General features: G+C 53.0%; 2 long non-coding RNA genes across 2 annotated transcripts; both read right to left on the reverse strand.

The window, feature by feature from the left end:
* Positions 1 to 4,591: 4,591 nt before the first annotated feature.
* LOC144247735 (uncharacterized) lies at positions 4,592 to 6,253 on the reverse strand. The gene is made up of 3 exons (XR_013341290.1): positions 6,117 to 6,253; positions 5,886 to 5,935; positions 4,592 to 4,710 (listed from the first exon to the last, which is right to left on the reverse strand). It is a non-coding gene; the product is annotated as an uncharacterized LOC144247735 (long non-coding RNA).
* Positions 6,254 to 7,648: 1,395 nt separating this feature from the next.
* Positions 7,649 to 9,503, reverse strand: LOC144247736 (uncharacterized). Its single transcript, XR_013341291.1, has 3 exons — positions 9,095 to 9,503; positions 8,676 to 8,846; positions 7,649 to 7,718 (listed from the first exon to the last, which is right to left on the reverse strand). It is a non-coding gene; the product is annotated as an uncharacterized LOC144247736 (long non-coding RNA).
* Positions 9,504 to 10,222: the final 719 nt, after the last annotated feature.

The following is a 10,222-nucleotide window of genomic DNA, read 5'->3' on the forward strand; positions in this document are numbered from 1 at the left end:
GGGAGCCCTACAAACTGACATCAGGAACCTGGACTGCTGAGTTTTCTTTCCCAGGGAAAATGGAAAAAGGATGTGCCCAGGGGCCCCTGGCCCTGACTGCAAAAAATCCTTATATCGAAGGATGGACCCCACACCGAAGTTGTCCCCACCTCAAACTTGTGCTGCCCTGATAGACCCAAGGGAGCCCTACAAACTGACATCAGGAACCTGGACTGCTGAGTTTTCTTTCCCAGGGAAAATGGAAAAAGGATGTGCCCAGGGGCACTTGGCCCTGGGCTGGAGCCTCACTGCAAAGAATCCTTATATCGAAGGATGGACCCCACACCGAAGTTGTCCCCACCTCAAACTTGTGCTGCCCTGATAGACCCAAGGGAGCCCTACAAACTGACATCAGGAACCTGGACTGCTGAGTTTTCTTTCCCAGGGAAAATGGAAAAGGATGTGCCCAGGGGCCCCTGGCCCTGACTGCAAAAAATCCTTATATCGAAGTTGTCCCCACCTCAAACTTGTGCTGCCCTGATAGACCCAAGGGAGCCCTACAAACTGACATCAGGAACCTGGACTGCTGAGGTTTCTTTCCCAGGGAAAATGGAAAAAGGATGTGCCCAGGGGCCCCTGGACCTGACTGCAAAGAATCCTTATATCGAAGGATGGACCCCACACCGAAGTTGTCCCCACCTCAAACTTGTGCTGCCCTGATAGACCCAAGGGAGCCCTACAAACTGACATCAGGAACCTGGACTGCTGAGTTTTCTTTCCCAGGGAAAATGGAAAAACGATATGCCCAGGGGCCCCTGACCCTGACTGCATAAAATCCTTATATCGAAGGATGGACCCCACACCAAAGTTGTCCCCACCTCAAACTTGTGCTGCCCTGATAGACCCAAGGGAGCCCTACAAACTGACATCAGGAACCTGGACTGCTGAGTTTTCTTTCCCAGGGAAAATGGAAAAAGGATGTGCCCGGGGGCCCCTGGCCCTGTCTGCAAAAAATCCTTATATCGAAGGATGGACCCCACACCGAAGATGTCCCCACCTCAAACTTGTGCTGCCCTGATAGACCCAAGGGAGCCCTACAAACTGACATCAGGAACCTGGACTGCTGAGTTTTCTTTCCCAGGGAAAATGGAAAAAGGATGTGCCCAGGGGCCCTTGGCCTTGGGTAGGGGCCTCACTACAAAAAATCCTTATATCGAAGGATGGACCCCACACCGAAGTTGTCCCCGCCTCAAACTTGTGCTGCCCTGATACACCCAAGGGAGCCCTACAAACTGACATCAGGCACCTGGACTGCTGAGTTTTCTTTCCCAGGGAAAAAGGCCAAAGGATGTGCCCAGGGGCCCCTGGCCCTGACTGCAAAAAATCCTTATATCGAAGGATGGAAGCCACACCGAAGTTGTCCCCACCTCAAACTTGTGCTGCCCTGATAGACCCAAGGGAGCCCTACAAACTGACATGAGGAACCTGGACTGCTGAGTTTTCTTTCCCAGGGAAAAACGCCAAAGGATGTGCCCAGGGGCCCCTGGCCCTGGGCTGGGGTCTCACTACAAAAAATCCATATATCGAAGGATGGACCCCACACCAAAGTTGTCCCCACCTCAAACTTGTGCTGCCCTGATAGACCCAAGGGAGCCCTACTAACTGACATCAGGAACCTGGACTGCTGAGTTTTCTTTCCCAGGGAAAATGGAAAAAGGATGTGCCCAGGGGCCCCTGGCCCTGACTGCAAAAAATCCTTATATCGAAGGATGGACCCCACACCGAAGTGTTCCCCACCTCAAACATGTGCTACCATGATATACCGAAGGGAACCCTACAAACTGACATCAGGAACCTGGACTGCTTAGTTTTCTTTCCCAGGAAAAATGGAAAAAGGGTGTGCCCAGGGGCCCCTGGCCCTGACTGCAAAGAATCCTTATATCGAAGGATGCACCCCACACCGAAGTAGTCCCCACCTCAAACTTGTGCTGCCCTGATAGACCCAAGGGAGCCCTACAAACTGACATCAGGAACCTGGACTGCTGAGTTTTCTTTCCCAGGGAAAATGGCCAAAGGTTGTGCCCAGGGGCGCCTAGCCCTTATTGCAAAGAATCCTTATATCGAAGGATGGACCCCACACCGAAGTTGTCCCCACCTCAAACTTGTGCTGCCCTGATACACCCAAGGGAGCCCTACAAACTGACATCAGGAACCTGGACTGCTGAGTTTTCTTTCCCAGGGAAAATGGAAAAAGGATGTGCCCAGGGGCCCCTGGCCCTGACCGCAAAAAATCCTTATATCGAAGGATGGAGCCCACACCGAAGTTGTCCCCACCTCAAACTTGTGCTGCCCTGATAGACCCAAGGGAGCCCTACAAACTGACATCAGGAACCTGGACTGCTGAGTTTTCTTTCCCAGGGAAAATGGAAAAAGGATGTGCCCAGGGGCACTTGGCCCTGGGCTGGAGCCTCACTGCAAAGAATCCTTATATCGAAGGATGGACCCCACACCGAAGTTGTCCCCACCTCAAACTTGTGCTGCCCTGATAGACCCAAGGGAGCCCTACAAACTGACATCAGGAACCTGGACTGCTGAGTTTTCTTTCCCAGGGAAAATGGAAAAGGATGTGCCCAGGGGCCCCTGGCCCTGACTGCAAAAAATCCTTATATCGAAGTTGTCCCCACCTCAAACTTGTGCTGCCCTGATAGACCCAAGGGAGCCCTACAAACTGACATCAGGAACCTGGACTGCTGAGTTTTCTTTCCCAGGGAAAATGGAAAAAGGATGTGCCCAGGGGCCCCTGGACCTGACTGCAAAGAATCCTTATATCGAAGGATGGACCCCACACCGAAGTTGTCCCCACCTCAAACTTGTGCTGCCCTGATAGACCCAAGGGAGCCCTACAAACTGACATCAGGAACCTGGACTGCTGAGTTTTCTTTCCCAGGGAAAATGGAAAAAGGATATGCCCAGGGGCCCCTGACCCTGACTGCATAAAATCCTTATATCGAAGGATGGACCCCACACCAAAGTTGTCCCCACCTCAAACTTGTGCTGCCCTGATAGACCCAAGGGAGCCCTACAAACTGACATCAGGAACCTGGACTGCTGAGTTTTCTTTCCCAGGGAAAATGGCCAGAGGATGTGCCCGGGGGCCCCTGGCCCTGTCTGCAAAAAATCCTTATATCGAAGGATGGACCCCACACCGAAGATGTCCCCACCTCAAACTTGTGCTGCCCTGATAGACCCAAGGGAGCCCTACAAACTGACATCAGGAACCTGGACTGATGAGTTTTCTTTCCCAGGGAAAATGGAAAAAGGATGTGCCCAGGGGCCCCTGGCCCTGACTGCAAAAAATCCTTATATCGAAGGATGGACCCCACACCGAAGCTGTCCCCACCTCAAACTTGTGCTGCCCTGATAGACCCAAGGGAGCCCTACAAACTGACATCAGGAACCTGGACTGCTGAGTTTTCTTTCCCAGGGAAAATGGAAAAAGGATGTGCCCAGGGGCCCCTGGACCTGACAGCAAAGAATCCTTATATCGAAGGATGGACCCCACACCGAAGTTGTCCCCACCTCAAACTTGTGCTGCCCTGATAGACCCAAGGGAGCCCTACAAACTGACATCAGGAACCTGGACTGCTGAGTTTTCTTTCCCAGGGAAAATGGCCAAAGGATGTGCCCACGGGCCCCTGGCCTTGGGCTGGGCCCTGACTGCAAAGAATCCTTATATCGAAGGATGGAGCCCAGACCGAAGTTCTCCCCATCTTAAACTTGTGCTGCCCTGATAGACCAAAGGGAGCCCTACAAACTGACATCAGGAACCTGGACTGCTGAGTTTTCTTTTCCAGGGAAAATGGCCAAAGGATGTGCTCAGTGGCCCCTGGTCCTGACTGCAAAAAATCCTTATATCGAAGGAGGGAGCCCAGACCGAAGTTGTCCCCAACTCAAACTTGTGCTGCCCTGATACACCCAAGGGAGCCCTACAAACTGACATCAGGAATCTGGGCTTCTGAATTTGCTTTCACTATGTAGATATCCCTCATTCATTGGCAGGGCCCTGCGATCCCCTTTGTTTTCACGTCCCACGTTTCCTTTTGCGTCCTCAATGTCAAATCCTCACTGGATTTCCCTCATCTTGCATCTCCCACCCCCAAGTACTCAGGGATTTTTTTTCATGCCGAATACCTGTTGTAATCTGACAGTACAAAGCTTCGGCTTGATTTTTTCTGTGCTGGATTTCTCCTTGGGAAATCTGCCACCATATAACCCTAACCACAACCACTTTGCTTTGCTCAGAATTCACAACCTTCAGACCAGCATCATGGCACCTTACCCACTGGCCCTCCACTGGCACCTTCCCAAATCATTCCAGTAATGCTCCACATTTTCAGTGTGCATCCTGTCTCGCCCTCATCCTGACCCTAAAAATACACCAAGGAATTCTAAAATAGCCATTAGGAAGGTATAACAATTCTCTAAAAGATGCCAGAGAAAGCCTTCAAAAATCCCCTAATAGCCCTGCAAAAAAAAACACTCAAGGAAGCCTGCTCTGCCTCCAAACCCCTTCCTGTTGCCCTCTAGCCCACAGATGTCATCCCTACCTTTTCGCAGCGGGTCCTGTTGTCCTCTGAGGGTTCTGGCATTGTCCTGGTGCGAGGGTCGCTGCCCTGTCCCACTGGGAGGCTTCCGGTGTGGTCTCACTGTCAGGCTTGCTGTGCTGTGCTGCTGTTGTTAGGGGTGAAAAGGGAAAAGGCTGCTTAGGGTGAGGTTAGGGCTGGGTGAGGGGTGCTGCACCTGTACCCTAACTTGCCTCGTAAGCTGTACCCTGTAGCCCTGATCCCCACTGGACTGTCCAGCCCTCAGACCCTCTCCCTTCACCCCTGACCCCTCCCTCAGCCCCCCAGCCCTCAGGCTCTGGCTGTCACCCTCGAACCCCCCTTTGCCCCTCAAGCCCCCTCTCCTCTGCCCCTCAGCCCCCAGCTTCTCTGTGTCACCCTCCAGCTGCCCCTGCCCCCCTCAGCATCTCTCTGTGTCACCCACTGTCCCCTCCCCTGTTCCTCCCTCAGCTCCCAGCCTCTGTCACCCTCAAGCTGTCCCTCAGCCTCTATGCCATGAAAAGACCCTAAAAAACCCACAAAAATGCCCTAAAAAACCCCTCATCTTCAAAATGTCTTAAAACCCCGACAAAAACATGAAAATAGCCTCAGAATGCCCTTAAAATACAATAAAAATACTCTACTTTAAAAAGCCCCTAAAACACCCCTAAAAACCCCCAAAGAACCTTTAAAAAATATCTCTAAATATTCCTAGAAGAGCTCTGAAAATAGCCCCAAAATCCTTAAAACACATTGATGAGACCCTAAAGAAACACCGCAGCGAGGGAGGCTGGAAGATGCGAAGCCGCGCTCCCGGCCCCGGGCGCAGCGCGGCTCCGGCAGGAAAGCGGCTCCTCCGGCAGGCAGAGGCGGCGCCAGGCCGGGAGACCCCCGCCCGCTGCCCCCGGCCCGGCGGGGCCGGCACCGGGCCCGGGGGGCCCCGGCGGCGCCCGAGCCCCGCGCCCGGAGCGGACGGAGCGGCGGCACCGGCCGGCACCGGCGCGGCGCCCGCGCCGCCTCCCCTGCCCGCCGGCCCGGCCAAAGCTCCGCTCGGCTCCGCACGGCTCGCACCGGCGCGGCTCCGGCGGGCCCGCGGCAGCCCAGCCGCGCCCAGCTCCCCTTCCGCCCCGGCCAGCCCCGGCACTTCCGGCAGGGCTCCGCGCCGGACCCTTTGCTGCCGGGCCGGGGGCAGAAGAAGCGCCCCGAATGCAGCGGCACAGCCCGATCCCCGCCCTGCCAGCGCTGCCACGGCTGCAGCTCCCTTCCTCTGAAGCCCCGACACTGACGCCACGCTCCGGCGCTCACCTCACCCCAACAAGGGAAAAGAAATGTAGGCTTCCCTTCAATCGTGTCCCCTAGAAGAGAAGAAAAGAAGCAGCTTTCCTCAAATGATGGCAAAAGGGAGAATTTTACCTCAATCCAAACCCCTTAAAAGGTGGGACCACAGGACTACCCCCTCCAATTCAACCTCAGGATGATGAAATTTCAAAGGGAAAGGAGAAAAGTCCCCGCTATAAAGGCACAGCACCGGCTCACCTGCTTGGCTGCTGCTTCTCGGCACAAAGGTTTGTCCCTGGGCTCCTCCTTTGAGCAATGCTCCACGTATCCAAGTGTGTATCCAGGTGATCCCCCGGACCCTGTCCAAAGCGCCCACCGTCCTTCCAGGAGACAGCCCCGCGAGCCCCCCACAAACTCCTCTTCAGCAGCTCCATGCAAAACCTGGCTGAGGCAAACCCTCACCCTTAAATAACCTCCCCCCGGCAGGACACGCCCCTCCTCCTCATCAACTTAACAGCTCACACCTGCTGCTGTTGCCACTCTCCAACAGGGTCTCTTGGTCTCTCCCTCTCCAGCACACAGCCCACTTCTCACAGACACAGATCCAACAGAAATTTGCTACAGGTGTTGGCTTTTCTTAATCCACCTGGTTACATGATTAAAACACATACATGCATTGATGGTCATTGAGAGAAAGCTTTCCCCTGGAGAAAACAGTCCTTTTTCCGGCACACTTTGATACACCTTCGGAAAAAGCAGAATCTGCACCAACTCCTAAGACCCCTGCCGAGGAACCCAGCCCTGCCTGGGACACCCAAAGCAGCAGACCTTGAAAAAGGAGGGGAAAAGTCAAGCTTGGAGTGGAAAAAGAGGATAGAACTACAGCAGCCTTTAAAAATGCCTGCACAGAGCAATAGTGGGAACCAGACACATTTATTCTTTCCTTGCTTTCTGTGATGACATAAATAGGAAGTAAGAACACGTTAAACAAAAGGCAGAGCTAGGATTTTACAGGTCTTCATTTTGGCAGGCTGCATGACAAACACCTCTTCCAGGACTGCGATGCCTTTTGGGGAATGGCAGAGAACGGAGGCAAAAGGTGCCGGGAGCCCTTTCTGTTCCCTTCAGCCTCTGCAGCTGCTCCGCTGGTTTCAGGGCACTCACTTGGTTTGTTCCTAGAGAAAAAGGCTAGGGCATGATTTTCAAAACTACTGCCCGTCCCCAGTCAGAGTTTCCTACATTCCTGGGTACAAATGAGTGGATGGAGAGAGTGGATGGATGCTGTCCAGCAGTGTCCCCAGGGGCATCTGGAGTGTTCACACTGCTGAGCTGAGAAAAACTCACCAAACCCAGCCCAGGGGCCTGTGATCCTCCACCCACCCGGGGGAGCTCTGGTCGCTGTAAACAGAGGCCACAGCGCACACCAGGCTCTGCTGTGCCCGGTGAGGAGTCTCTGTATGAGCCTTGAGCCCTGGTATCGCCTTCCAAACACCACAGAGACCTCTTGTGCCATCAGAGAAAAGCCCTGGAGCAAACGTGTGTCCCCAGCACGATCAACAAGAGATGCAGAATTACCTCCTCAATAAAAACACTGTTTCTGATGGAAATGTTACCTCTGTCAACTGTGAGGATTTTATAGGAATACTGGCTCAAGAATTCAGTGACTTCAGGGATTCCATACCACAGGTTCCTGGGACTGCTTGGGCATCCAGAGCCTATAGTATTGGTTAAACTGGTAGAGCTGAGGATACTTATCAGCTTTGTCACAGAGCTGGAACGTCATGCAGGGAGCAAGGGGTTCTCTCGGAGAGTGCAGGAGGCCAGTGAAAACAGCACCAAGGTCCTCCACGACGTCTGCTCCTAGAAAAGCCAAATAAATTAAACTATTGACATGAGCACGGACACTGGGGCAACCTTCCTTACTTTGGGCCTTGCCAGCAGCCGACAGAGCCTCACGCAGAAAAGAACTGATCGAGATCAAAAAGTGTTCCTAGTGACCTAGACAGGTGCTCCTGGCCGCTGAGGTACCTGAAAAACCCTCCAGACATCATCAGCTCTTGCTTAAGCAAATAATCCACCTTCACCGTGTTGTGCCAAAAACACACCCGGCCCTTAACAGGGAGAGACCCTGCCAGGCACCGCCTCAGAGAAGAACCGAGCTGTACTGGGGGGACACACCCAGCCAACGTGTACAAGTTAAACAGAATTTTCTCTCAGAACTGGGACTTTCAGCACCCCCCAGGTGCTACTCGACTGCCACATACACACAGAGGGCTTTGTGAGGTGCTCTGGGGTTGGCCAGTCCTGCTCCAAGCCCTGCTGATGCCCCGGTGGTTTTAAGGATGTCCTCAAGGAGGTGGTAGAACCTCACAGTGTTTGCCCCTGGAGCTTAATTTCTGAAGTTTTCCTTGGGAAACGCACCCACTTCCTACTTAACAAGGCAGTCCCCTCTCCCTGCTCTCGGGAAGAGCTGCCCACAGGCACGGGAACCACCTTCCTCTCCTGATCGCCACGCTCTGCCCTTAAAACGCTGTTACTGAGGCCAGCTACTTCCACACCAAGACTGTCCATGCAGGGACAGTGTCCCTTCTCTTCAGGGTCAGGGAAAAAGGGCAGAAGCACCTACAGAGCTTCAATGCCCCTCCTGAGCACAAAGCACCGTGAATCTGCACCTCCTGCTGCTTGCAGGGAAGATAATAAAATGCCTCAAGGTAAAAAATGATAAATGGTAAAAAATTATTACAAGAGGGTAGAAGTGATGCTGCTTTCACTCCACTGCTAGAAATGACACATAAAACATAAAAAAAACCCCTGTACCTGTTCCATTTTCAGACTGAAACAACAGCATATTCCTGGCTGCTCATGCAGCAGGGACAACAGCACTGAAGGGAAATGTTTGGATAATCATGTCTTCATTTAAAGAGAATCCAATTCCTTCATCTAAGCCATCACTGCCCTCCATCAGAACAGCCAGCACATCCACGACATCTAATAAGCGAAGGAAAAAATGTAAGCAGAGGATCCAGACTTACTGGGAAAACAACAGAGGTAGAATGCAACATTCCAGGAACACAAGGTAGCTTTTTAGTCACAAAAAAAAAGAAAAAAAAAAAAAAAACCACCCAAAAAAAACCTAAAAAAAAAACCCACCAAAAAACAAAAAACCCCAAAAAACCCCAAAGGCACATTTGCCAGGCAATACAAAGTTAGGGGCAGCACAAAAATCACAGCTGTACTTCACTCTGCCTTTCAAAGCTGCTGTCCAGCACAGGTTGCCCACAGAAGCTGTGGCTGCCCCCGGATCCCTGGAAGTGTCCAAGGCCAGGCTGGACAGGGCTTGGAGCACCCTGGCATGGTGGAAGGTGTCCCTGCCCATGGCAGGGGTGGAACGGGACGAGCTTTAAATAAAGGTGCCTTCCCATCCAAACCCTTCTGGGATTCCACAATTCTGTGAGCAGCCCCAGGCAGAAGGGCTAAATTTCCATTGTGGTTTGGAAATGCTGCTGCAAGAGCACAAACAGATTTCAAATACTGTTCAAGTGGCACAACCACATCAAAAATTACGTCTGGGGGTAAAGTGGCAACTCTGCAATTCCAGCCTCTGATACCAAGGACACATGGAGGGCTGAATCCGGGGGGAGTTCGGGGTCCGAGTCGGGGTCGTCTTCATGAGCCACCAGCCTGGGGACCCAAAAATCGGGGGGAACCCCGAATTGGGGGAGGACCCAAAATTGGGGAGTCCTGGGGGGCTCTGGAAGGTCTTTGCAGCATCCCAGGAGGAATTTTGGGAGTCCCAAGAGGGGGTTTGGGGAGTCATGAAGGGAATTTAGGGGCTCTCAGAGAGTTTTTGGAGGGTCCCAGGAGGAATTTTGGGGACCCTGATGGGAATTTTGGGGATCCCAGGGGGTGTTTTGAGGTCCTGGAGAGGTTTTTGGGGGGGTCTCAGGGAGTTTTTGGGGTCCCAGGAGAAATTTCAGGGGTCCTAAAGAGAAATTTGGAGGTCCCAGAAGGTGTTTTGGGGTGACAAATAGAATTTTGGGGGTTCAGGGGGTGTTTTGGGGTCCCGAAGGGAATTTTGGGGGTCCCAGTGGGGTTTTGGGGGTCCTGAAGGGAATTTTGGGCGTCCCAGGGGGGGTTTTGGAGTCCTGGGGAGAATTTTGGGTATCTCAAGAGGTTTTTGGGAGGAATTTTGGGGTCCCAAAGAGAATTTTGTGGGTCCTGGGGAGGGTTTGGGTCCTGAAGTAGAATTTTGGGGGTCCCAGGGGGTTTTGGGGGGTCCCAGGAGGAATTTCAGGGACCCTGATAGGAATTTTGGGGGTCCCAGCGGGGGTTTTGGAGTCCCAAAGGGAATTTTGGCCAACCCA

Source organism: Lonchura striata, chromosome 32 (genome assembly GCF_046129695.1).
Source record: "Lonchura striata isolate bLonStr1 chromosome 32, bLonStr1.mat, whole genome shotgun sequence".
Taxonomy (NCBI): domain Eukaryota; kingdom Metazoa; phylum Chordata; class Aves; order Passeriformes; family Estrildidae; genus Lonchura; species Lonchura striata.